This window comes from Peromyscus californicus, unplaced genomic scaffold, assembly GCF_007827085.1.
Source record: "Peromyscus californicus insignis strain IS unplaced genomic scaffold, ASM782708v3 Scaffold_23__1_contigs__length_62951481, whole genome shotgun sequence".
NCBI classification, from domain to species: Eukaryota; Metazoa; Chordata; class Mammalia; order Rodentia; family Cricetidae; genus Peromyscus; species Peromyscus californicus.
In genome coordinates this window covers 1,044,695-1,069,776 of record NW_026294534.1, presented here as the reverse complement: position 1 = coordinate 1,069,776, position 25,082 = coordinate 1,044,695, and positions in this window count along the sequence as shown.

The following is a 25,082-nucleotide window of genomic DNA, read 5'->3' as shown; positions in this document are numbered from 1 at the left end:
CCTCTTCTTTTCTGCTTGTTTGAAAGCTTGCAATAAAAAATAAATTCATGCAATAAAACGTTAAAGGCTTGTAGCTAAAATTAATCCAGTATTAACTGCTAAACATCCGTTTATCTTTCTTATGATTTCTGTGATAATTTTATGCTATTTTTAGGAGGTCATGGTACAGCTGAGATGTATGTGGAACAATCTGTTTAGATTTTAAAAAATAAACTAAGAAGACACTTCCATTTACGGTCTACATTCTGCTGAAATCTCTGCTATGTGCCCTCTCACTTCTTCATAGGAAATGTAATTGGGGTAAGTGCACAGGGTTAGGCTTGTAACCCTGACAAATTAACCCTCAGGATGTCAACAATGCTCACCTAAGCATTCAACATGTGCTAGTCATGAAGCAATCTCCAACACCAGGAGTCCTCACAGGACCTATGACCTTTCATATGCAAATTGTTGTCATGAAGATAAAACAATCTTCTTCCCAAAGGGAAATTCAATTGGATATGACGAAGATGGAGAAAATATTGGACAATAAGTAATATTTTCCTAAATAAATATAGATTTTCAAACCAATTTATACTTGGAAGTCCAATAACTTCATCATGGTGAGTGATAGAATAGTCTGATCTCCATTCTGTCATGAGGGTTTTCTTTGAAATTTGACATGATAATGCGCAGGAGCATCTCTGGAGTCAGAGGCAGAAGGATGGCTACAAGTCTTACATAAAGGGGTCTAAACAGTGAGAGTCTGCCTCATTATTTTTATTAAATTCTGAAGATAAATTTGAAAACTAATTTTGATAATGACTTTTCCTACAATAGTATATTATTAAAGACCTGAAAAGTAGTAACTTTCCCAGTCCCAAATACCACTTATTCCTTACAGGAAATATTTTTCTTCCACTTCTAGTATGTAAACATCAGTACATTTACTTATCTTTACATTTTCTGGGTATTTTACTCAATCCAGACAATAAAATTTTCACAAAACATAAAATTGTATATATTTTTTTCTTCTTTTTTTAAAAAAATATATTTTAATAGGATAGCAATACACAGTGCAGAGATATTTAAGTGACCAATGTCCCATACCTGCAGAGTCTATCTTAGTCTACTATGGCTGAGTAGGACATGTGAACAGTGTGTGAACTGTCCTCCTGAATAACAAATAGCATGTGAAGGACATTCACTAGAAGCACACACTCCCACCCATTGGTTCCAGTTCTGAGGAGACCTACTTGGCATCTTCTACTGGGTCCTAAACCTCACTCTGACATGGCTTGTAATGTGAATGAGTTAGATTTCCTAACATCTTTGGCTAGTATAAATGTTAGATAATTAACAGGTTAACTGGAATAATATGAGTATTAATGCAAGGCAAATTGTTTTAGATATGAAGTATAATGAATGACAACTGAATAACCTCATTACCATGAAATAAAGAATATTAAGATGAAAATACCAAATGCAGTATATGGCTCCTTGTTCTTAGAGTGAACGGTCCAGGTCAAAACTACTGAAATAAGAAACTATAGAAATGGACTTCAGGGTTCGTCCTTCCTTCCTTCCTTCCTTCCTTCCTTCCTTCCTTCCTTCCTTTTTTCTTTCATTCCTGTTCACTTATACAACAGATACTCATTAGTATAGCAAGTATGAAAATCACAATGAGGATTTTTTTAAATGTATAGATATATAAATATTTAAATAGACAAAATGTTATCCAGCAATTCAACTCCTATGTTCATATCTAATATTAATGAAATTATCATGTTGAAGAGACATGTGTCCCATGTTCTCAGCAATATTATCTATAATAACCAAGCAATGGTTTAGTAAAATAGTGGTATTGTGTTCTCTTCCACCATCCATGACTTCACTAGGTATAGGTAGTGATTTCCTTCTTGTTGAGTGGTGTAGATGTAACCAACCTTCTTATTAAATAAGAAACACAGAACCAATGCAAAGAAGAAAGCCAAGAGGTCAGAGCTAAGAGCTAAAACCTTACCCTTCCTCCTGCAGTGGTCCTACCTCTCCAAACCAGAGCTACTTCCTGTGTTAAAGTCTTTATATAGAGTTCCTGTTCTGCTTTCTCATAGGTTGTACACCCAACCACATAACCGCCTTATCATGTAAGCAAGGGCAATAGCAATAGGCTATGTATTTTGAGAGTCTCTTGGACCAACAACTAGACTGAGTACTAGAAGAAAGTATTTACAAAGAAAGAATAAGAATTTGTTTGGCGATATGGAAAAATCAAAGTTGAATCTAACTGAAAAGTTCAATATATATATATATATATATATATATATATATATATATTGAACATACATAGTTTATTTTATTTATTAACTCTTTTTCATCAAAAAATAGCTTCTTAAAGATCTTGACTCCATGATAATTTATTCACTGCAGCTATGCTCAATTATTATTAGACTTGGTCACAATAGTTTTTCTTTTATTGTATGTTCTAAAACATGATGATTTTAATGTTAGTGAAAGAAATTTATGCTTTCCTAAGAAAAGCAGAAGTTAGTGTTAGTTTTTTATTAATTTCTTATAGCATATGTGCCCCTTGGTTACCTTTCTCCCTTCACCCTTCCTGTGCTATAAATATCTCCCATTCTGTGAGGTAAATGGTTTTATATTCAGAAAATTATTAATAAATTGTTATGTAACAATCAACCTGACGTGTTGAGATGAAAGGCAGGTTCTGTAATGGAAGACCAACACTGCTGTAATTCAGAGCTCGTGACACTCTCTGGCACAAACAGTGCTCCTAATATGCTTTTGCAGTTGTGATGTCACACAAAGCAGAGTCCTGTCATACTACTATCTGTGCTTCATCACCCCTTCCCTTCATTTTGCCTTGCGAAGATGCAGATGCAAACTTCCTTCAGCCACTCAACATTATTCGTATTGATCCAGAATGTGATGTTATTTGGTTCACTCTTTGTGGAGTAGAAACCACATATAAATTAAAAACTGAAAGATCTATCAGCTGCTGTTCAATCTTTCCTTGTATGGGAGGAGTATTGCTAAACAGTACTAGGTTGTAAATAATATACATACTCATTTTTTAAATCAGAAATAATATTTTTTTCAAAAAAGTGAACCGTATAATTATAATCACTACAAGCAGATCTACATTAATATGAAAAGAGACTCTATTCCTGATATTTTAGGAATTCAAATTTGCCCAAGTAGAACCATTTGGATTATAAACTCATGCACTCTGTTTAATCATTCAATAAGAAGTAAAGTTCATTCATTTGTCCAAATGCTTTCTTTTGTTAATTCCTTTTGTTCTCCTAATGAAAATCCTACATCTCTATCCTGGTATTAATTAATACAACTTTTAACTGGACTTTGATCTATTATTTTGTGAAATTTAGTTACTAATAGGTTCAAAGACTTCACACCTAATACTAAAAACATTATGAAAAATTATATTATTTTATCAAAAGACACTTCTGCAAGTATTCAAAAGAGTAAGCTTAATGAAAAAGCTTTCTTGAAGTACTTTATTTAAAACCTAACCAACAACTATATTTAAAATAATTTATGCCTTCCTGGAATGTATATTATAAGACATAAATATCAGAAATAAAGACGTTTTTAGTAAGCATATACATTTGTATATATCTGAAATGATTTCTAATATATTCTATAATTCAATATATTATAATTATGTGTTGTTATTACTATTTACTCTTTCCACACTTGGGAATTTTTGTTTTGTTTTGTTTTTTTGAGACAAGATTTCTCTGTATAGCTTTGCGCCTTTCCTGGAACTTGCTTTGGAGACCAGGCTAGCCTCAAACTCACAGAGATCCGCCTGCCTCTGCTTCCCAAGTACTGGGGTTAAAGGCATGTGCCACCACTGCCCAGCAACACTTGGGAATTTTAATTCATATGTTTCTTCTTTTAGAGTTGAATCTAAATTCTAAGATTCTAATCTCCAGTCTTTCTACACATGTATTCTGGTAACACAATGAGGGCTACTGTGGAAGCCAACATAATTTTCTATTTATACTTTGTACAAAAGGTTTATGATAGATGCTCTCTATAGACTCTCAATAGCTTTGATCCAGTAATGTTGGGATCCCATAGACTGAATTTCTTGTGACAAAAGTTATAGGCAGAGTATTATTATTTATAACAGTACTTTATTTATTACTGATCATAACATGACTTTAATCAAAAACCTCTTGAAATTATTCTAAGTAAAACTTTAATTATAACCCAAGCCTTATTCTGTACTGGAAAGTGGCTCAGGATATAGTCAATTAAGAATGCAGCATGTCATTTAAAATGGCAGAAAGAATGCAGATGTTTTCTGATCAGTTGAACAATGGTGGGAAAGATAATATAGAAACAGCTACCTTCAAGAAAATGAGTTTGATATGTCATGTTGCTTCTTGCCAGATGAAATAGTTTTTTCAAAAGAATTTCCCAAATTAGCAAAGCCTAAATAGATGGACAGATCACACAGCAGGAAAATGAACAGTCAATGATCTCAATAAACCTGCAGCCCCTGATACCAACAGCTGCCCTGACTTTGGATCCATGATTTAGTTCCTGATGCATGTAATTGCATTAATGAATATGTTTCCAGTCCTCACTTTGATGCTGTGAATTAGCTGTGATTGACATAACCACAAGACACATATAAATTTTCACATGTGATTATGCTGAAGATTCTCTCTCTCTCTCTCTCTCTCTCTCTCTCTCTCTCTCTCTCTCTCTCTCTCTCTCTCTCTCTCTCCCTCTCCCTCTCCCTCTCCCTCTCCCTCTCCCTCTCCCTCTCCCTCTCCCTCTCCCTCTCCCTCTCCCTCTCCCTCTCCCTCTCCCTCTCCCTCTCCCTCTCCCTCTCTCCCTCTCCCTCTCCCTCTCCCTCTCCCTCTCCCTCTCCCTCTCCCTCTCCCTCTCCCTCTCCCTCTCCCTCTCCCTCTCCCCTCTCTCTCTCTCTCTCTCTCTCTCTCTCTCTCTCTCTCTCTCTCTCATTTCTTAAGAGAACTGGTTCTACAGTACGCATCAAACAAATCAATAAACCAATTACAAGACACTGAAAAAGTAAAAGATGTGAACAAAAACAAATAACTCAAGCACCTCAATTTATGATTTCTCCAGAAATGGGGCTAGTGTTACCCTGTTTTGTGCTTCATCGTCCAAAGGCAAAGGTGGTATGTTAACATTCATGTGCTTACTATATCATAGAAACTATGTCTCTTGCTTTCGATGTCTTAAGTCTCACACTCACATAGCACTGGTACTGAACTCACAGGTAGTATGAGTATACTTGTTTGGGGGACCAAAAGGCCAACGTTGTACAGTTTTGAGTCTTTTTCTTCTTCTAGCTTTTATCTTGTCTACTTCTGTATTAATTACTTCTTTCTTGCTGTAGTAAAGCACCATAACCAAGGAAACTTATGGAAGGGTTTGTTTGAGCTTACATTTCCAGAGTGGACAGCCTGGCAGCAGACAGCATGTTGAACCACAAGCAGAAGGCAGAGAACAAATTGTAAGTAATGCCAGGCATCAAGTGCTACTTAACCCCAGTACATACTTCATTTAACAAGGCCAGACTCCTAAACCTCCACAAATTTCAACCAAGGACCCCCAGCTGAATGTCAAGTGGTCAAATACATGATCCATATGGGAATTCTCATTCAAACCACCACAACTTCCTTCACTTTTCAGGGAAGTATAATCATTTTCTCTCACCCAACCATCTGAATAGCTATCAATTTTCTTGCTCTTTTCACTAAAATCTAAGTAGAAGTTACTCATAAAAGTGACTTAAGGTTCTTTTTAACATTACTGTAAATTAAATGTGACCTAGTAATGTAGATCTGTTTGTAAAATGCTTAATTAACAGGCAGGAATCCCTGAGTTCTTTACAAGTAAATACAGGCATGACTCATAATAGAAAACTTACTACACAGAAGATAGAGTCAAAAACAGCAGAAGCTCAAGCTCATCTTCAGTTATGTATCAATTTCAAGCCCAGCTATGTGAGATCTCAGAAAGAGGTAGGGTACAGGGAAAGAGAGAGGAAGGAAAAAGACCAGGGGGAGGAAGGGAGACAGGCAGTGAGGCAGGGACCGAAGGATGTGTGTGTGTGTGTGTGTGTGTGTGTGTGTGTGTGTGTGTGTGTGTGTGTGTGTGTGTACAATATTATTTTAAGGTGTGTTACTTTTATTTATGTTGCATTTGTTTAACTCTGTGAAGCTGTGTTACTGTGCCTGTGTAAAACACCTGATTGTCTAATAGAAAACTGAACAGCCAATGGCAAGGCAGGAGAAAGGATGGGTAGGACGGGCAGGCAGAGAGAAGATATAAAATGAGAAATTTGGGAAAAGAAGAAGTAGCCAGAGAAGGAGGAGGACTCCAGGGCTATCCACCCAGCTACACAGCAAACCATGGAGTAAGAGTTAAGATTTGTACAAGTAAGAGAATGGGAAAAGTTCGGAGCCAAAAGGTAGATGGGATAATTTAAAGTTAAGTAAAGCTGGCTCACAACAAGCCACCTAAGGCCAGATGTTTAAAATTAAGAATAAGCCTCCATGTGTGCTTTATTTGGGAGCTGGGTGACAGGCCCCCCAAAAGAGCAAAACAAACAAGGACATGTGCATGTCTATGAGAAAGAGAAGGACCGGGGAAGGGAGAGAGAGTTTTCAAGAGGAACAAAAATGCGCTCTTATATCTAAAATATCAAGTCATATATTATTTTAGGATAGACTTTAGAAGAAAGAACTCTTTTACAGTGAATTGAAATAAAACTACGACTGGTCTTAAACAGACTCAGGTTTACCAAGACTTGTATTCTTCAGCATTCACTGGATTTAGAATTACTATTCCCTTCAAAAAATATTTGAAAAAAGTATTGGTCATTAAGGTTATTTACATTCTCCATTGAAATGATGCAAATTATATCTTATTTGAATTTTTTTTAAAGATTAAAACTACTGTCTCCTGTTCTACTGCATTCAAGGCTGTTCCCCACTTTCTCCTCTGTCAGGTTCAGTGTGTCTGGATTTCTGTTGAGGTCTTTGATCCACTTGGACTTGAGTTTTGTTCAGGGTGATAGATCTGGACCTATTTGCATTCTCCTACATGCCTACAAGGAGAAAAGATTGTAGGAGCCAGAGGGGTCAAGGACATCACAAGAAAATCTGCAGAATCAACTAACCTGCGCTCATATAAGCTCATGGAGAACTGAAACCCCAACCAGGAAGCCTACATGGGGTTGACCTAGGCACTCTGCACATATGTTGCCATTGTGTAGCTTGGTCTTTTTGTGGTACTCCTAACAGTAGAAGCAGGGGCCACTCTTTTGCTAGTATTAGGAACCCTATTTTTCATACTGGGTTGCCTTGCCCAGTCTTAATACAAGGAAAGGTGCTTAGTCTTACTGGAGATTGATATGCCATTTTTGTGGATTTCCATAGGAGGCCTGCCTTTTTTCAGAATAGGAATGAAAGGAGTGGATGGGAGGGTGTAAAATAAAAGAAATAAATAATTAAAAAAATTAGACAAAAGGTTAAAACTGCTGAAAATGATGTACTAAGAAAATTGTAAAATTGTATGTATGATTTATTTATATAGTAAAGTGTACAATATTGTAATATTCTGAAGAATATTATGCCATGTTTAATTACATATCACTGAATATTTACCTATTTTAGGCTAAAGGGCCAAATTATGCTTTGACAATTAGTCCCAAACATCTCATTGGCTTAAAATTTAAATTATTGATTGGACAAAACCGGAAGTGAATTTGGACATTCCCCATGACATCATAGTGCAGGTAGGTAGAGATGAAAGGATCTGGACAGTTTTAAATTAATTGTTTAATTAACGCTTAGCAGTGGAAGAAAGGCTTTTATTGGGTGTGAGGAAACACACACACATCCAGCAGGCAAACGGAAAAGGACTCTCAACCAGGCAGAGTGGGTACTCAGGAAGCTGAAAATCCAGCCTCTTCTCAAAGGCTGGGGTTTTGAGATCTCTAATGGGTCGTCCTCCCCTAATTTAGACTTTGTCCGTTTGAAGAAAGGCAGTTAGCTGATTGGCCCACAACAGCGGCATAAACATACCCTATTTAGCACCTGAATTTGTTGGACCAGTCCATCCATCCATAGGAGGCCCACTGGCAGGAGACAAAACTCACAAGACCTTTGTTTAAAGCGGACAGGCTTTTGTTTCAGGTTAGAATCTAGTTTGTCTTTACTGTAAGATAGATTTCAACCCTAAGACACAGGATTGTTGGTCTATCAACAACATATATCATTTATTTTGAAATAGCCAAAATATATTTCAACTGAAAAATAATATATGTTAAGGCTTTCATGCAAATATCCCAGGCACCCTGGCTGCAGCTCTGTTGTAGTAGCTGTTTGTGGGGAAGGTTCCTGCTGAGAATCTCCTCTTGGCTTTAGAAGCTCAAGCTTTGAGTTTGAGGTGGCAGCTGATCTACACATGTAAATGCATGGAGTTTGCTTGAACAAAAGTGAGAGAGCAGGGATCAGGACTTTGGAGAAATATTCGTATTTTCAGTTGAGTATCAGAGCAGACATTGCTGGGAAATGGAGCTCATGTATTAGGGGGAAGGGTGGTTGAGTGGCCAGCTAGATTGCAGGGAGAGGTGCAGGCAAGTAAGTGTATAGAGCTGAGATTTTCCCTGATAGTGAAGAGAAGTGAATGTGTGTGAACTCCAGAGGGAAAAGTGAGAAGCACTGAGTAGGAATAAGAGGTGCTATCAGTGAATTTAGGGAAAAGAGGGTCTCAGAGATAGGATAGGTACTTGGAAGAGCTGCTGGTAAGTTCAGAGAGGAATGATGAGAACTAACTCCAAAGATTTATTCCAAAGAACTTTGAAACCAAAGACCTATCAGGGAGTTGTTGCATTAATCCAACGAATTGAAGGTACACACACACACACACACACACACACACACACACACACACACACACACACAATGTATATAGAGGCAGATTTGGAAACAATAGTATTATGAGTTGCATTTTATACTTGTTTTTTTGTTTGTTTGTTTGGGGGTGTGTGTGTGTGTGTGTGTGTGTGTGTGTGTGTGTGTGTGTGTGTGTGTTGTGCTGGTTCCCTGAGTAACTACATGTAAAATGGTACTTAAGAGGTGAAGGATCAAGGATCCATATTTTCTACATCTGGAAAAGATGCTGGAATGTATATTTAGCTTCTGTAGCTACAAAGTAATTCCTCCTGGTCTGCCTTAAGCTTTAGTTGAGTGACATCATTAAAAGATAAAAATAAGCCTGGTGGTGGTGGCACATTCCTTTAATCCCAGCACTCAGGAGGCAGAGGCAGGTGGATCTTTGTGAGTTCAAGGCCAGCCTGCTCTACAGAGCAAGATCCAGGAAAGGCACAAAACTACACAGAGAAACCCTGTCTCAAAAAACCAAAAAAGAAAAAAAAAAGATAAAAATAAATTGTTATCCACATAGGAATAATAAAATACAATTACATGTTTTTGAAAATTAATATAGTTATACACTGGATTTAGACACAGTCATTGGGAACATCCTCTATACTGCAAAAAACAAAAACAAAAGCAAAACAACAACAAAAAAACAAAACATCTTAATTACTTCCCAATGTGTTATAACAGTTTTTGAAGAACAAGGGAATGAGTGATCTCATGCTTATTTTAGAGAACTGAACCAAAGTGGACTGGTAAGGAGACCAGACCTAAGAAAGATGCTAATACAGTTTATAAGTAAGTGTGTGTTGTGTTTGTGTGTGTATGTATTTTTATATGCATGAATGTATATATGTATGCATGTAAATGAATAGAGCCATACGACCCTATTTTTTTTTCTGACACCCACAGTGCAATGTGTGGCCCTTAGTTTGAGGTTTCCCAGGGCAATCTTGTCTTATACTTAGGGGTTCCAGGATAATTACCATTATCAGCTCTCTTCACTGTCACAAATGTCTCCATTTGAGAGTAAATTACATGGTAAACCCTACGTGTAACCAATACAACAATGCATTTTGGTCCATATGTAAACTTGGTGCTTTTAGGCTAAAGTAAAAAAACGAAAAATATTGAGTGACATGAGTACCTGAAGAGAATTGTACAGAATTCTGTAAATTTGTAGTTAATAAAATCACCCCCAAACAGAATCTTGAGCGGTAATCATGTCTTTCTCCATCACTTAGCCTTTTGCCTGCCATGCATTTAAAGATAATTACAGTACAATTACTCACCTGCATCAAATTTGAGCCTCCTGGCTAATGTTTACCAAAAGACTTTACAATGGGTATTCAGCTCATGATTGATAGGATGGTAATTATCAAACTCCCTGATCTTTTCAAAAATAAATAGATACTCAAGTAAACAAACATCAAAAAATAGAGCCAATTCTTGCCAAGAATGGAAAAATAGTGGCTTGGGAATAATCAACAAAAACCTAATACCCAAAGTTAATGCTAAAACATCTCTAAGTAGCCTTAAAATCAATAGTGTTTGCTATTTCCATTCACCAACTTCAACACATACAAAACAAATAAAGTTTAAGAAAAAAATGAAAATAACTCTGACAAAGTAATAAAGAACTCTGTCACTAAATTTGTGTGATATTATATCTAAAACTATTAAAATGCATAATTAAAACTAAAATCTCACATACCAATAGATTTAATGTACAATATCTTTAATAACAATCATCAATTAAACATGTTCTTTAGTCAATTATTTGTGATATTTATACTTTAATAATGTAGTTAGAGTTTCCTTATACCAATTAAATCATCTTGAATATATGCATTTATTGTCTGTGAAAATATGCATTCCATATAGTTTCAAATACAATATATATGTGTATATGTGTGTGCCTGATATTTTTATTTTACATAGATATAGCATCCTATGTAATAATAATAATAGTAATAATGTGTGATTTTTTTGGTGCACACATTCAAATTTTTGAAGATTTATCTTTATTTTATATATATGAATTGTTTTGCCTCTATGTATGTGTATGTTTCACATACATAGTTAGTGCCTATGTAGGCCAGAAGAGTACATCAGATCCCCTGGTACTAAAGTTCCAGATAGTTGTGAGATACCAGGTAGGTGCTGGGGAGTGAATCTCATTCTTCTGTAACAGCAGCAAGTGCTCTTAACTCCTGAGCCATCTCTCCAATCCCACATTTGGATTTTTAATAAAAGTAACAAATATAAATGCTGCTGCTTTCAAAACTCCAATGAAGATTTTATATCCCTTGTTACAGATGAGCTAACCTCGTTTCTCACATCACTGTCTCATAAATCTCACTGAAGATTTAATTACATCAATATAGTGTTGATTTTTATACAGTCTTTAGGGCTTAGGCTAAAAAATAACAAAATGATATCGATTCATTTCAAGCTAAGTAAATCTTCCATGACCTTGTTGCTTAAGCAAGTATAATGTTTATGAGTTCTGAGTTAATCTATTGCAGAACAAATTTGCATTTGTTCTTAAAATTTGAGATATTATTCCACAATAAAACAACTGTTTTCTGGAGTTTAGATTAAGTATGTTCTTTGTATCTCCTATTTTTGAAACCTCACCTCAGTTATTCCTCTGGACACAGCCCCTATATGTAATTTAATTCAGTATGAATTTTGAGTTATTCTGAATATTTTCAGGGTTCAAAGGCATCATCCATAGGAAAAACATACCAAAAGTAAGGCAGTGAACAGCAGAGAGACAGGAGACAGAAAATGGGAAATAAATCAAAAAAAATGAGTGACTGATGTTCAGAGGTGCTGAAATTTGGAAGAGTAGTGGGTAATAGATAATAACACATGCTTTTCTCTTAGTGGAGAATATTTCTGATGAATAAATTAACTGAGAAGATATGTTAGTGAGCTTTCAATCACTTCAACATATATTTAAGAAAACGAACCTATAAAGAGAGGATGTGTACTGGGGCTCACAATTTTGCAGATTCTAGTTCGTGGTTTGCCCTATTTTGGGGGGTGATAATGAGGCAGCAGATCACAGTGAGACACATGGAGGAGAGCTACCACACAAACCTCACAGGTGGGAAGTGAAAGATATGGACTGACATCCTACAGTGCCCAGAAAGGACATGGTGTCAATGGCATGAGCCTTTACCTGGCCCTTCAGGATCCACCATCCTACATTATCTCACAGCTGGGGTCAAAGACTCAACACTGTGGCTAATGTTACAGATCAAAGCCGCATCCAAGAAAGACAAAAGAGATAAGCATGAAGAAGATAATAAATTTTCATTTTAGATTGATAGCAATGAGCAAAATTGTGTACTTTTAAAACTTCTATATGATGGATGGCTTCTATTTTTTTTCAAACTAAACTCTTTTCTCATTTCTTACATTTTGTGTGGATTCTCTATTTAAAACACAAACATAACTTGTTCGTATCATGCTAACAAATCTAGAAGCACAGGCATGATTTATTCTCTTACCAAGCACAGCAATGTTAAAGAAGGCTATACTCTTATAAGAGAAAGAATATGGTTAACATTTATTAAAACCAGCTCAATGAATGCCTTAATCTGTATATTACCTTCATAGCCACTGAATAATTTTATTAAGATGACTATGTCCTAAATCATTCTTAAGCTACAATGAATTTTTTGTGACATTTCTGCAATCTAGATTAATGAATAGTTTACAAAGCTAATGACTCTTTTGTGGTTTAAGAAAAAGGTTAGTAAAGACATATGACACAAGTGTGCAGGAGAAAGCCTGGCTTTCCAACATGGTTGCGTTACTGTTATGATACCTGTGTATTTATCATGGATTAGATTAACTTCATTCTCCAAAAACTCACATGATCTTTCATTTAGATGCATGATTTTACCTTGGAGTTTTCTTTTTTTTTATTTACTTTACCAAATTAGTCTCTGTTTTTATTCCCAGTCTTTACATGGTTTTGACAGTTAGTGTAGGCAAGAAAAATGAAAGTGACAAGCAACAGAGAGTATACAACTCAAGGAAGAGGAAACATCTTTCATCTGTATTCTGTGTTTTGGTGCTTAGGAATCTGACACAATATGGAAAAGTTCAACTGAACCTCTTTTTCCAAAACTTCTTGATGTATTGACTAACATAAAACCCCAAGAGACCAAAGGAAGCTCCAGAGGTGAATCCTGTGTTTCAATTTTATGAAAATAACAGAAAGAAGAAAATGTGAATAAAAGTCAATATACGGGAACAGTTGAACCCAGTGCCATAGTTAGCAAAGACTAAAATAAAAAAGCATTAAAGAACAAGTATTGGTAATAATTGGAAACAATGCCCTCATACACTGAGGGTAGGAAGAGAATGCATGTAACTGCTGTGGGAAAAATATTGCAGTTACTTCTAAGACTTCTAGCTGTCCTGTGGCTCAACAGTTCAACTCAAAGGGATATACTCAGTTGAGAGCAAGTGTTCAAACAATTACGTGCACACAAATGTGTGTGTTAATATTAGTCCTAATTCCAAAAATGTAGAAAAATAAATGTCATTAATCATAATCAAAATGCCATAGATACATAAAATAGTCATGCAGCTGAAATGGAATGGCAATTTGCCTGCTGCAGCAAAAATTAAATCACACAATCTATGCTAAGTGCAAGAAACCAAGCAAAAAAAACTACATATGACATAGTTTCTTCTTAAGGACAAAACAGAAAAGATGACTGCATAGACAGATAGTCCTTAGTCAGAATCAGGCCTGAAAGAGGGAAGATGGGAGTGACTACTTCATGGATGAGGACATCCTTCTAGTTCTATTAAAATGCCTTCAACGTACATAGTGGTGATTGCTATACAACGTTTTGGCTCTGAAATGGCTTATTTTATGTTTTAAGTTGTAACTCAAGAGGTATTCATGATGATGAGCCTGTAATCCAGCACACAGAAGGTAGAGGTACAAGAACCATGAGTTAAAAGTCACCCTTGGCTCAGTAGAGAGTTCAAGTATATCATGGCCTACAGAAAACTATATTTCAACACAAACAAACAAAACCCCCAAAGAACTGCTGTTGATATCACTCTGTATAAATAAAATGCTGATTGGCCAGTAGTCAGGCAGGAAGTATAGGCAGGACAAGTAGAGAAGAGAATTCTGGGAACAGGAAGGCTGAGAAGGAGATGCCAGCCTGCCGTCCAGGGAGCAGCATGTAAAGGCAACAGATAAAGCTACAGAACACGTGGTGACATATAGATTAACAGAAATGGGCTGAGTTTAAGTGTAAGAGCTAGTCAGTGGTAGGCCTGAGCTAATGGCTGAGCAGTTTAATTAATATAAGCTTCTGAGTGATTATTTTCTAAGCAGTTGCAAGTCCGTGGGGGTGGGCAGGACTGGAGAAAACTCCAGCTACAAAGAACACCTCCCAAAAAAATTAATAATAAGCCTAGCAAACATCTACTTGGTCGAGGTAAAGTTTCTATACTTTATATCTTTGCTCTGTGCCTTTCTAGACACTACTCTAAGAATAGACAAATGACCTTTCTCAGGTCTGAGGATTCAGCTCAACAGAACATACACATAGCAAATACGTAGTTCTTGATTCCACATCCCAGTCTGGCATAAATAAATAAATAAATAAATAAATAAATAAATAATAAATAAATAAATAAATAAAAATAAATACAGTCTTTCTTTCTGAAAACAGCATTCCATCATAAGAAATGTGTTTGCAGAGTGGCCACATATGTCACTGCTGAGATTTGAAGCATACATTAAAGTGATGATGTTGCTATTGCAGCATGTTTTAATGTGAAAAAACAATATATTAAATATATAAAAATTTACTTAGCAAGTAGTGGTTGCACATGCCTTTAATCCCATCACTCAGGAGGCAAAGCCAGGTGGATCTCTGTGAGTTCGAGGGCAGCCTGGTCTACAGAGCAAGATCCATGACAGGCACCAAAACTACACAGAGAAACCCTGTCTTGAAAATACCAAAAAAAAAAAAATAGTCGATAATGTAATTTCATTAATTCAAATGTTGTATTATCTTGAAGATTTTGATTTTATAATAATTAGTAATAATCTGCATAAATCTTGGTTATTCCTAAAATGTACTTAGCTTAGAATGAAGAATTTCCCTCTTGCTTTTCATGGTTAAGGTCAGCAATACATTTTTTAAACATCATTTTTAACATATTATATGAATTAATTTTATATTGTCATTGGATATGACACTAGGAAATGCTGTTGCACAATTTAAACCATTGCAGGTGGGATTATGAATAATAGTTTTCAATTATTTCTTTTATTTTTGATATTATAATTTAATTACATCATTTCTTTCACTCCTTTCCTCTCTCCTTATCCCCCAATACCCCTCCTTGCTCTTTTTTCATTTCTTATTGTAACAAGTATATATGTATATACATAAATATTCCTAAATATAACATACTTGTTCTATATAATGATACTTACATGTATGTTTTCATGGCTGACCATATGGTGTTGGATAACTAATTGGTGTGCTCTTCCCTAGGTAACACTACTTTTCCTGCTCTCAGCATTCGTTATTTGCCTGTAATTCTTTGAGTATGATTGAGGCTTTCTGGTCAGATGTCAGATGCCCCAACATATAGTTTCACCAACAGGGCTGTCTGAATATGAGTCGAACAAGGAAAAGAACAAGAGATATGCCAATGACTGACATTCTTGCAATTCATTTTAGTAACAAAACATAGCTTCAATGATTATTTTATCTACCTGTTAAAAGCCTGTGTTAGTCTTTATAATTGACACAGTCAGGGAAGAGCTGATAGAATGCTTCTTCATTCCTTTCTTCTACTTAAGCCCTAATTGTCCACAACTGTAGCCACAGGTCTAGCACAGAGCTGACCTTGCTCTGGTTCACAAATCAAAGTCATCCAGAAGACAGAGTCTCGTACCTGCTTGAACTCTTTCAACATGTCACTTACACATTCCTTGAGATTCATTTGATGCTGCCTATTTGCAAATCTGTGACAATGAAGACTGCCTCATGAATGGTGCTCTCATGATTTGTGGTGTGGCAGAAACCAATGGCATAATAATTAACCTAATAATATGACCTGCATTTTAAATATCATAGGGAGAAGAGAAAACCCAGTGTTCAACTCAGCAGGGGCCATGCACAGTATGTACATTGCTAAGAGATGAACAGAGACAAGAGCTTAATGAAAAGGTTCTCAGGGACAAGGTGAACAGGAGACAGGACTCTGGACTTCTACCAGCTTTCCTAGTTAGAACCCAAAGGGTCTTTCCAAGCTTGCTTTCTGGGCTAATTCTTTGAACTGTAAGATTATATATGGACATCTGCTTTTAACATAGACTTACGAGTCCTTACAGCTTCCTTTCTGGGACCCCAGACTGACTAAAACAACACATCAAAATCTAGCAAATGCCTGGACTCTAGCAGTGCTCCTGAAAGTCTTTCCAGCTGTTTGCTCCTGCAGGTGATACGTGTTTGCCACTGAGAGAGAAGACTACGATTTTGCTTTTCATTGTGCCCTGTATCTTTGCCTAGAAGAGGAGAACAACCCAAAACCATGGGGTAAAGCATATTCATACCAATTGCAATATTTTCAGAGAACAAATGACATTAAAACCAATTTTATATGTGACTGCTATCCTTCCTTAAATTTTTCTGTCTCCTTTGCTTATCGCAGAACTACACTCAATTCCAGCGTGCCCACTCCCATGACACTTAGTCAATTATCCTCACCTAACTCAACATGTGTTATGTCTTCCTATTTTTCCTTAGAGTTTGTACTTTATCAGTGCATCTGTCACTGTCCAACTTATTACTCAAGTATCTGCCTTTCCCATATCCAGGAGGAAAATTTTAAGGTCATCCCTTATTCCTCCATGCTTCTGTTAAAACCCTGCACATGGTTCCTTGATCCCACTCATTCTTTTATCCAATGACTAAATGTAAATTGTACCACGTATATAATACCGTGTGCTCCTTCTGACAGTGATTTGAACTCAACTAAATTCTATCTTTCTACAAACAGGGTAATTGACATTTTGGTCTCTTGTTCATTTTACTTTAGAAAGCACTAGTTAATCTGGAGACTATTAGATCACAGAATTTCTCTTCTTTAATTCCGAAGGACTACACTATTAACACTCTAGGCTCAGAATGAAGACTCAAGGGCTTTATAATAAATCTCATCATTCAGCATGTAATTTAAAAATGATAAAACCTTTTGCTTTATCCCTATGCTTCATTCTCAGATGTAATTTTAATTCTCAAATCATTCCATGTGTTAATATAATGGATGAATGAGGAGCCATGCTGTGGGATGGTCTGTATGTCAAATGCTCTGATTGGTCAATAAATAAAACACTGATTGGCCAGTGGCCAGGCAGGAAGTACAGGCTGGACTAACAGAGAGAACAGGAAGGTGGGAGGAGACACTGCCAGTCGCCGCCATGACAAGCAGCATGTGAAGACGCAGGTAAGCCATGAGCCACATGGCAAGGTATAGATTTATAGAAATGGGTTAATTTAAGATATAAGAACAGTTAGCAAGAAGCCTGCCATGGCCATACAGTTTGTAAGCAATATAAGTCTCTGTGTTTACTTGGTCAGGTCTGAGCGGCTGTAGGACTGGCGGGTGACAGATTTGTCCTGACTGTGGGCCAGGCAGGAAAACTCTAGCTATAGAGCCACATTACAAGAAATTATGGTCCTGTACATAATGCTCCAAATTATGATAAAAAACTAAAGTATCCCAAAATGATTTTTGTAAATAAATAAATAAATAAATAAATAGTAAATAAATAAATGCCATGATGATGCTGTGCCTTTGATATTTAAGAAAATATCTTGCCATCAGTAGATTGTTTTAAGACACTGTAGGAAGCTTTACATCCTTGGGTTCTAAGTCCCTGAAGAAAACTCAGCCTAAACTTGAGTCAGCAGCTGCCTAAAGGTGGTCATAGTTCTTGCCTTCTATAGGTGAGACTAGAACTAGTTATAGTCAATGACTTTTCTGGTGGCCTAGAACAGAGAAAGTCTTGACCGATCTACATTCCACAAGAAGTTTATCTTCCTAGAATAAAGTATTGTAGGAAACATGCTAGTGTTAATAACTTGGAGAAAGGTAAATTGAGGCAGTTATTAATCTTACACTATGGCAGGCAGAGGCACAGAAACCTAAGATAAAAATGTAAAATTGAGTGGATAAAAAAGGTGTTCTGTTAAGCAAACAGCAAGGCCATGCTCACACTGAAGTGGAGGAACATTATCTCTATGTACAGCACACATACTGTGCGGTTGGGCCCTTTTCACAGCGTCAGTAAACTATGCAAACTACTTGTTAACTTCTCATTTGATGACTATGAACACCAGCACATGTATGAGGAACCTGGCTGTGATTTTGTCCTTGGAGACCCTCTTATCCTCCTCCAGGGAGAGTCTAGTCTCCTCTGCATGGGGATTTTTGCTGGGACAGTTGTCCAAAATTCATCCCAAGCTTGAGAGAACCTAATGCTTAGAATGTCAACAGTTTTGCATGATGGACTCTCATGGTCTTTCCTCCTCTCAGGAATTTATGTCTTTGGCCTCTCACCCTCCCCTTAGGCTATGGGAGTGCAGATGATATCATCCAAGAGAAACTAATAAGAAACTGGAGCAGAAAGGCATTCAGTTCTGGTCTTCAGAACACATGGTTTGTTAAACAAGTATCATGATGACACTTTTTTTATTCAGTAGGAATTAGGGTTAAATTGCAGATCCACTGTGACATCAGCCATCTGCTGTCCTCCTTAGCTCTGATTTCCACTTGGTGGATTTAATCCACTGTGATTTCCACAGTGAAGTTAGGTGGATATAAGCAGTGAACTTAAATATTGAGATATCTCTATTATTATAACTACCCTAGGTCTGCTTATATCATTATCTTAAAATATACTAATTATGTATCAGCTAGAAAGAAAACTACATCTTCCATTTATTTTCTGTTGTCTTCTCTATATAACAAAATAAAATAGTGTAAGTTTCCCAAGTAAATACAAAATCCATTTATTTCCCTGCATTGATGTACTCTTTTATTTGTTATCACGGCATCTACAGTATTGTGATCCTTTAATTTTTCATCCCTGATTTTTCTGTAGTCCCTTGTCTGGGGATGATCATGGTATTCTGAGTGCATGTTTATATATATTAATATGAAATATTTTAGTTAAATGATTCCTGATAACAAATATTTGAAAATAAGTGAAATAACTGTTTCCCCATACTTACTACCATGCTTAATGTTTAGGTTTGAATAAGAAATGTGTATCATACACTCTGTGCTTGATCACTTGATCCCTAGCTAGTGGCACTATTTTGGAAGTTTGTGGAATCTTTTGGAGGTGGAGCCTCACTAGGGGAAGTCAGTTATTAGAGACTTTGGGTTTTATAGTCTACCCCCATGCTTTCTGCCCATACTTGTTCTTGATGCTGGACACAATGTAGCCAGCTAAGCAATGTTTATGCTACAATGCCTTCCTTATCATGTGTATTATGGTTTACAATTTGAAGGGATATGTTCCATCATAGCTATCCAGTGAGAGGCTTACAGGAAGAGAGAGTAAAGAAGTGAAACAAGGCTATATGAACTTCAGGCCAACTTCCAATGACCACTTAAATCATTAAGGCTCAACCACTTTAGTGTTCAATGACCTTCTCCCAAAGCACCATCAACTGGTACCAAGTATTCATACACATGAGCCAATACAGGTTGTTTCACATTCAAAGTAAATCATTCCCTTATATAATTTTGGTTGAGTTTTTGTCATACTAACAGAAAATTAATCAAACCAATTATAGAAACAATAACCCCAAATCTGTGGAATTATATAGAGAATTAATTGCACAATTAGGTCATGTTGTGTTTTAGAGACTGCTGTTCATGCTGACTTGTGACTACTCAATGATTATGCAGGTTGGGGTTCCACCTCAGGTGGGGTTCTTCCTCAGCCTCCTATGCTTTAGATTTTGATTTTGATTCTGCCTCTGAATCCCCACAAGTAAAGCATAAATTCAGGTAAGAGGAAGAATCATAGAAGCATGTTTTAAAGAGGGTGGAAATGTCCACTAACCCAGTCCAAGATGTGGAATCCCACTTACTCTAGGCTGCCACTATGAAGAAATGGTGATAGATTTTCTTTGAAGTAATACATTATGAGTTCAGTTTTATCCTAGTGGGCACACCATAATTTGTATTATCTGAGTCTACTTTCCTCAACATACAGAATCAATTAATAAACAAGGCAGCACATATCAGAAACAAATGGCCTTTTACTTAAATGGTGTGGTTAATATAGATGAGCATGATAGGAAATGTGAGAAACATATAATTTCACTTAAGTAAAAATACTTAGATGCAATATTACAATATTTTGTGCTTAAGAATAGAAGTTGAGCCTGTCATAATGTTGCACTTTTAATCTCAGTGCTTAGGAGGATGGAGTAAGAGGATTACTATGAGTTGGAGGCTAATGTGGAATTCATAGAAAGACTCTTCAAGAAAAGCAAAATCAATCAATTAATCAATTAATGCAATTAATTTAAAGTTGAAATCTCTTACATGGGAATGTATACATACAGGGTGTTGTTTTTTAAATTTGTAATGAAAAATTCTGTGTATCTCTATGCATATCTATTTATTATCTCTCTATTAATCTATTTCCACATCTGCTGCTTAGGGAGACAGAAATAGATGCATTGCTAGAAAGTGTCAAATTAGAGTTATAGGAGCGAACTGAAAACTTTTGATGCATCAGAGAATAAGAAGAAAATGAAAATAAGAGGTCTATTTAGCCTTAATAAAGCTTGAATAGCTTCTTATTAAATATGCCACTTAAATATTAATATTGGTAACAAATTTAATTGTAAAAATGATGCATGCTAAAAAATTATGAAAATATATAATAAATAATAAAATGAAATCCATTAACTTAATTGGTATCCTTGCACAGCAGAGGCCACAGTGTGAAAAAATGTTTTAAACTTAAGGTTGGATTTTACTAGTGAAAGAAATAAACTTCCAGTTGTCAATAAGATATAACAATGCCTTCACTCCTCTTTTCCTATGAGTATAAGCATTCTTTAGTACATTATCATTCTTTCTCTAATAGGTGACTTGCTGTCCTCAACTTATCCTACTTTTAATTTGGAATGAAGTTGCAGCACCTCACATCTTTCAGTCCTTTGTAACACCCTCAAAATAAGGATATTTTGGCTGTAATATCAATGTTCCCAGTCTATGACCCTGAAGAATTCTGTAAGGGATTTGTGCTCATGCAGCCAGGAAAGACCCTCGACCCGAACAATATCTGATTTGTTGTCAAGAGGATGAAAAAGTCCTCCTACTCTCAGAAATCAGTTATCTTTATATTACACCTAAGCTACATAGGGACTTCCTGAAGATGGAGGAGTCAGATTTCTCCCCTAAGAATACACTGAAACTCTGCGGCTGTCCCGCCCCTCATGAGTGGCTATGATATTAGGACTAAGTCAAATAGAGACTCTTATTGTACACTTAAGAATGAAAAATGATAGAGCTTTTTATTCAGCAATTAGTTTGAGGTACATTTTCTTAGAATAAGCTTTAATGACATCAACGGTAGCACTACTGCTGGTATTACTACTAATGATGGAGCTAATGATAAAGAATCATTTGAAGTATTTTATGTGATTAATATGAAGTTCTGACTGTTTGCCACTGAATGCTCTATGTACCATCTTCTTAACTCATTTAAATATATTAACTCTTTTCTATCCAAAACAACATTCTAGTATGGGTATTACTATTATTCACACTTAATAGTTAAGGAAAAGGAGATGAAGAGAGAATATGGCCTTACTTAGGAAATATTTGACTGTTATTTTACAACACTGAAGGAATCTGATTAGGGGATGCATAACTAAATGTAAAGAGAAAAAGTCAAAGGCAAAGTTAAAGGAGAGAGTAAAGCATGACTGTGTGAAGGAGATTGAGGTGGGCTCAGTGATGCCGTGCAAAGCATCACTGGCCATAGCAAGATTCATTTGGTTTGAATCAACTCAGAAATTACTCAAACCACTCTCAAACACAAGGTTCTACCTATTTTAGATGTAGAATTTACTAATCAGAATATAGCCATTCACAAATAGTGCCTTGTTTCAAAATTGTCAATCCTTGAAATATATTATTGAATGAAACAGAAAAATGAAAGTCTACTCTTTCCAATTTCTGAATAATTCTAGGATTGGGCTGCAACTGGATCATGTCATGCTTAGGTAGAGATTAGCTATCATATTCTATCACACATGGTATCCAAGATAGTGTGCATCTGAAGTGAAGACCCTGTGTGTTGACACCATCTTGTGGAGACATTATATTTTGTAATAATGTGCTATCCACATAATTAGAATATACACATATTTCTAATAATATAAAAAGTAGATCTGTTATCTACTAATTAGACAGACACCAATCAAGGCATTTGCTGTTATGGGTATATCTGCTCTTTGCCTGAATGATGCTTAATGAACAATGTGATTCACTGTGTGAATTCAAACTATGAAAATGAATTATGCAAATTGGGATTACTAATAGCTGCTATTAAAATGACTTACTTATCTCTAACCATAGATCAATTGTTATGGCAAGGGTTCTTTTCATTTAATTTATAATAATTACTGCTAATATGTGTATTGAAGAGCTACCAGCTGAATCTAGTAAGCCTTACAAAAGCCTGGGAATGCATATATATATATATATATATATATATATATATATATATATAATGCAATATATATATATATATATATTGAATACTGGAAGCAAAAGACCTCATCACCAAAACAATGTCACAGAAGAAAGATTTTGAGTTCAACTGTGGCTTCCTGCTATGCTTATGAGTCAGATAAGTACACATACCAAATAGACATTTAATTATGTATTTTTGAAGATCTTTAGAAAGATATGTGCTAGAGTTTAAGAACCATCAGTGACTGAATCCATGAGTATCAACATGACCACTTTAGGGAACAATATTAATTGAAGAACAAAAAAAGCTGAAATAGTGCTTTCAGAAAGCCATGATGAGAGCTTTGAAGAATGTCCAACAAAGACATGAGAGTGATAGAAAGGAAGCTAAAGAGGGGCAAATCCACTAAGGGAGGGAAGAAAGCACTACTCTTTGGAGGGCAAGATGTGCAAATGCAATTAGAAGAAATACCTGTGACACAGTTCTCCTGAAGAGATTTTTAAAAAGTGTCTAAATAGTTGAGAACTTGAAATGCACATAAACACAGACACCAGTACTCTGCACACAGGAACACACACAAGTTCTCAAACACACATGCATATGTATGTCTTTATCAGCAAATTAAATGTTTACTTGGAGACACTAGAAAGTGACATATGGAAAGGAACCCAGCCAATTATGCTCTAATGTGAGACTGCATAAGAATTTACTGACTGAGTGTAAAATATTTAGCATAGGATTCTTCTGACCACTTATATATTTAATGGTACTATTTTGGGATATTCTTGCATCCTTAGAAAGTGGGGCTTGGCCATCCCATCACCAGAGTAGGTCAGTTCGGGCTGTCTCTCAACCATTGCCGGCAGTCTGTTGTGTGGGTATCTTTGTGGATTTCTGTGGGCCTCTCTAGCACTTTGCTTCTTCCTATTCTCATGTGGTCTTCATTTACCATGGTCTCCTATTCCTTGTTCTCCCTCTCTGTTGTTGATCCAGCTGGGATCTCCCGCTCCCCCAAGCTCTCTTTCCCTCGACCCTCGCCTTTCATTACCCCCACTCATGTCCAGGCTGTTCATGTAGATCTCATTCCATTTCTCTGTCATTGGGCGATCCCTGTGTCTTTCTTGGGGTCCGGTTTTCCAGGTAGCCTCCCTGGTGATGTGAGTAGCAGACAAGTCATCCTTGTTTCATGTCTAGTATCCTGCTATGGGTGAGTACATACCATGTTTGTCTTTCTGAGTCTTGGTTACCTCACTCAGGATGATTTTTTCTAGATCCATCCATTTGTCTGCAAACCTCATGATGTCATTGTTTTTCTCTGCTGAGTAGTATTCCATTGTGTATATGTACCACATTTTGTTTATCCATTCTTCAGTTGAAGGGCATCTAGGTTGTTTCCATGTTCTGATGGGATGGCCAAACACCCTAATTGTTGTGCTAGAAACCTCATCCAACTACTGAGGGATCTGGATGCAGAGATCCATGACTAGGCCCTGGGTGGATCTCTGGGAGTCCAATTAGCGAGAATGAGGAGGGTTTATATGAGCGAGAATTGTTGAGACCAAGGTTGGATAAAGCACAGGGACAAATAGCCAAATGAATGGAAACACATGAACTATGAACCAATGGCTGAGGGGTCCCCACTGGATCAGGCCCTCCGAATGGGTGAGACAGTTGATTGGCTTGATCTGTTTGGGAGGCATCCAGGCAGTGGGACCAGATCTTGTGCTCATTGCATGAGTTGGCTGTTTGAAACCTGGGGCCTATGCAGGATTGTTTGGCTCGGCCTGGGAGGAGGGGACTAGACCTACCTGGACTGAGTCTACCAGGTTGACCTCAGTCTGTGGGGAAGGCTTTGCCCTGGAGGAGATGGGAATGGGGGGGGGGGGTTGGGGGGAAGGTGAGGGGGACAGGAGGGGGGAGAACAAGGGAATCCGTGGCTGATATGTAGAACTGAATTGTATTGCAAAATAAATTAAAATTAAAAAAAAAAAAAGAAGTGGGGCTTGTTTTAAGGCACTAGTTAGTTGGAGCATGTCTTGGAAAGTTGTATGTGGGCCCAGTCCTTTCTCTAACTTCTACTTCTGTCTATTAGGAAGCAAATAATCTACTCTACCCTTGGCCCCTGTGGCCATGATGTTATGCTCAAGCATAAGCAGTCAAGCAACCAGGCGTTGAATCTGCTGAGACTGTGAGCTGAAATAAATATTTGTTCCTTAACTTATTCTCTGAAATATTTTGGTCACTACTATGCAAAAGTCACTAATGAAGATAATGAGTGAACAAAGCCAACCAATACCATTTGTTCATATTGTAAGAATGATCTTTAA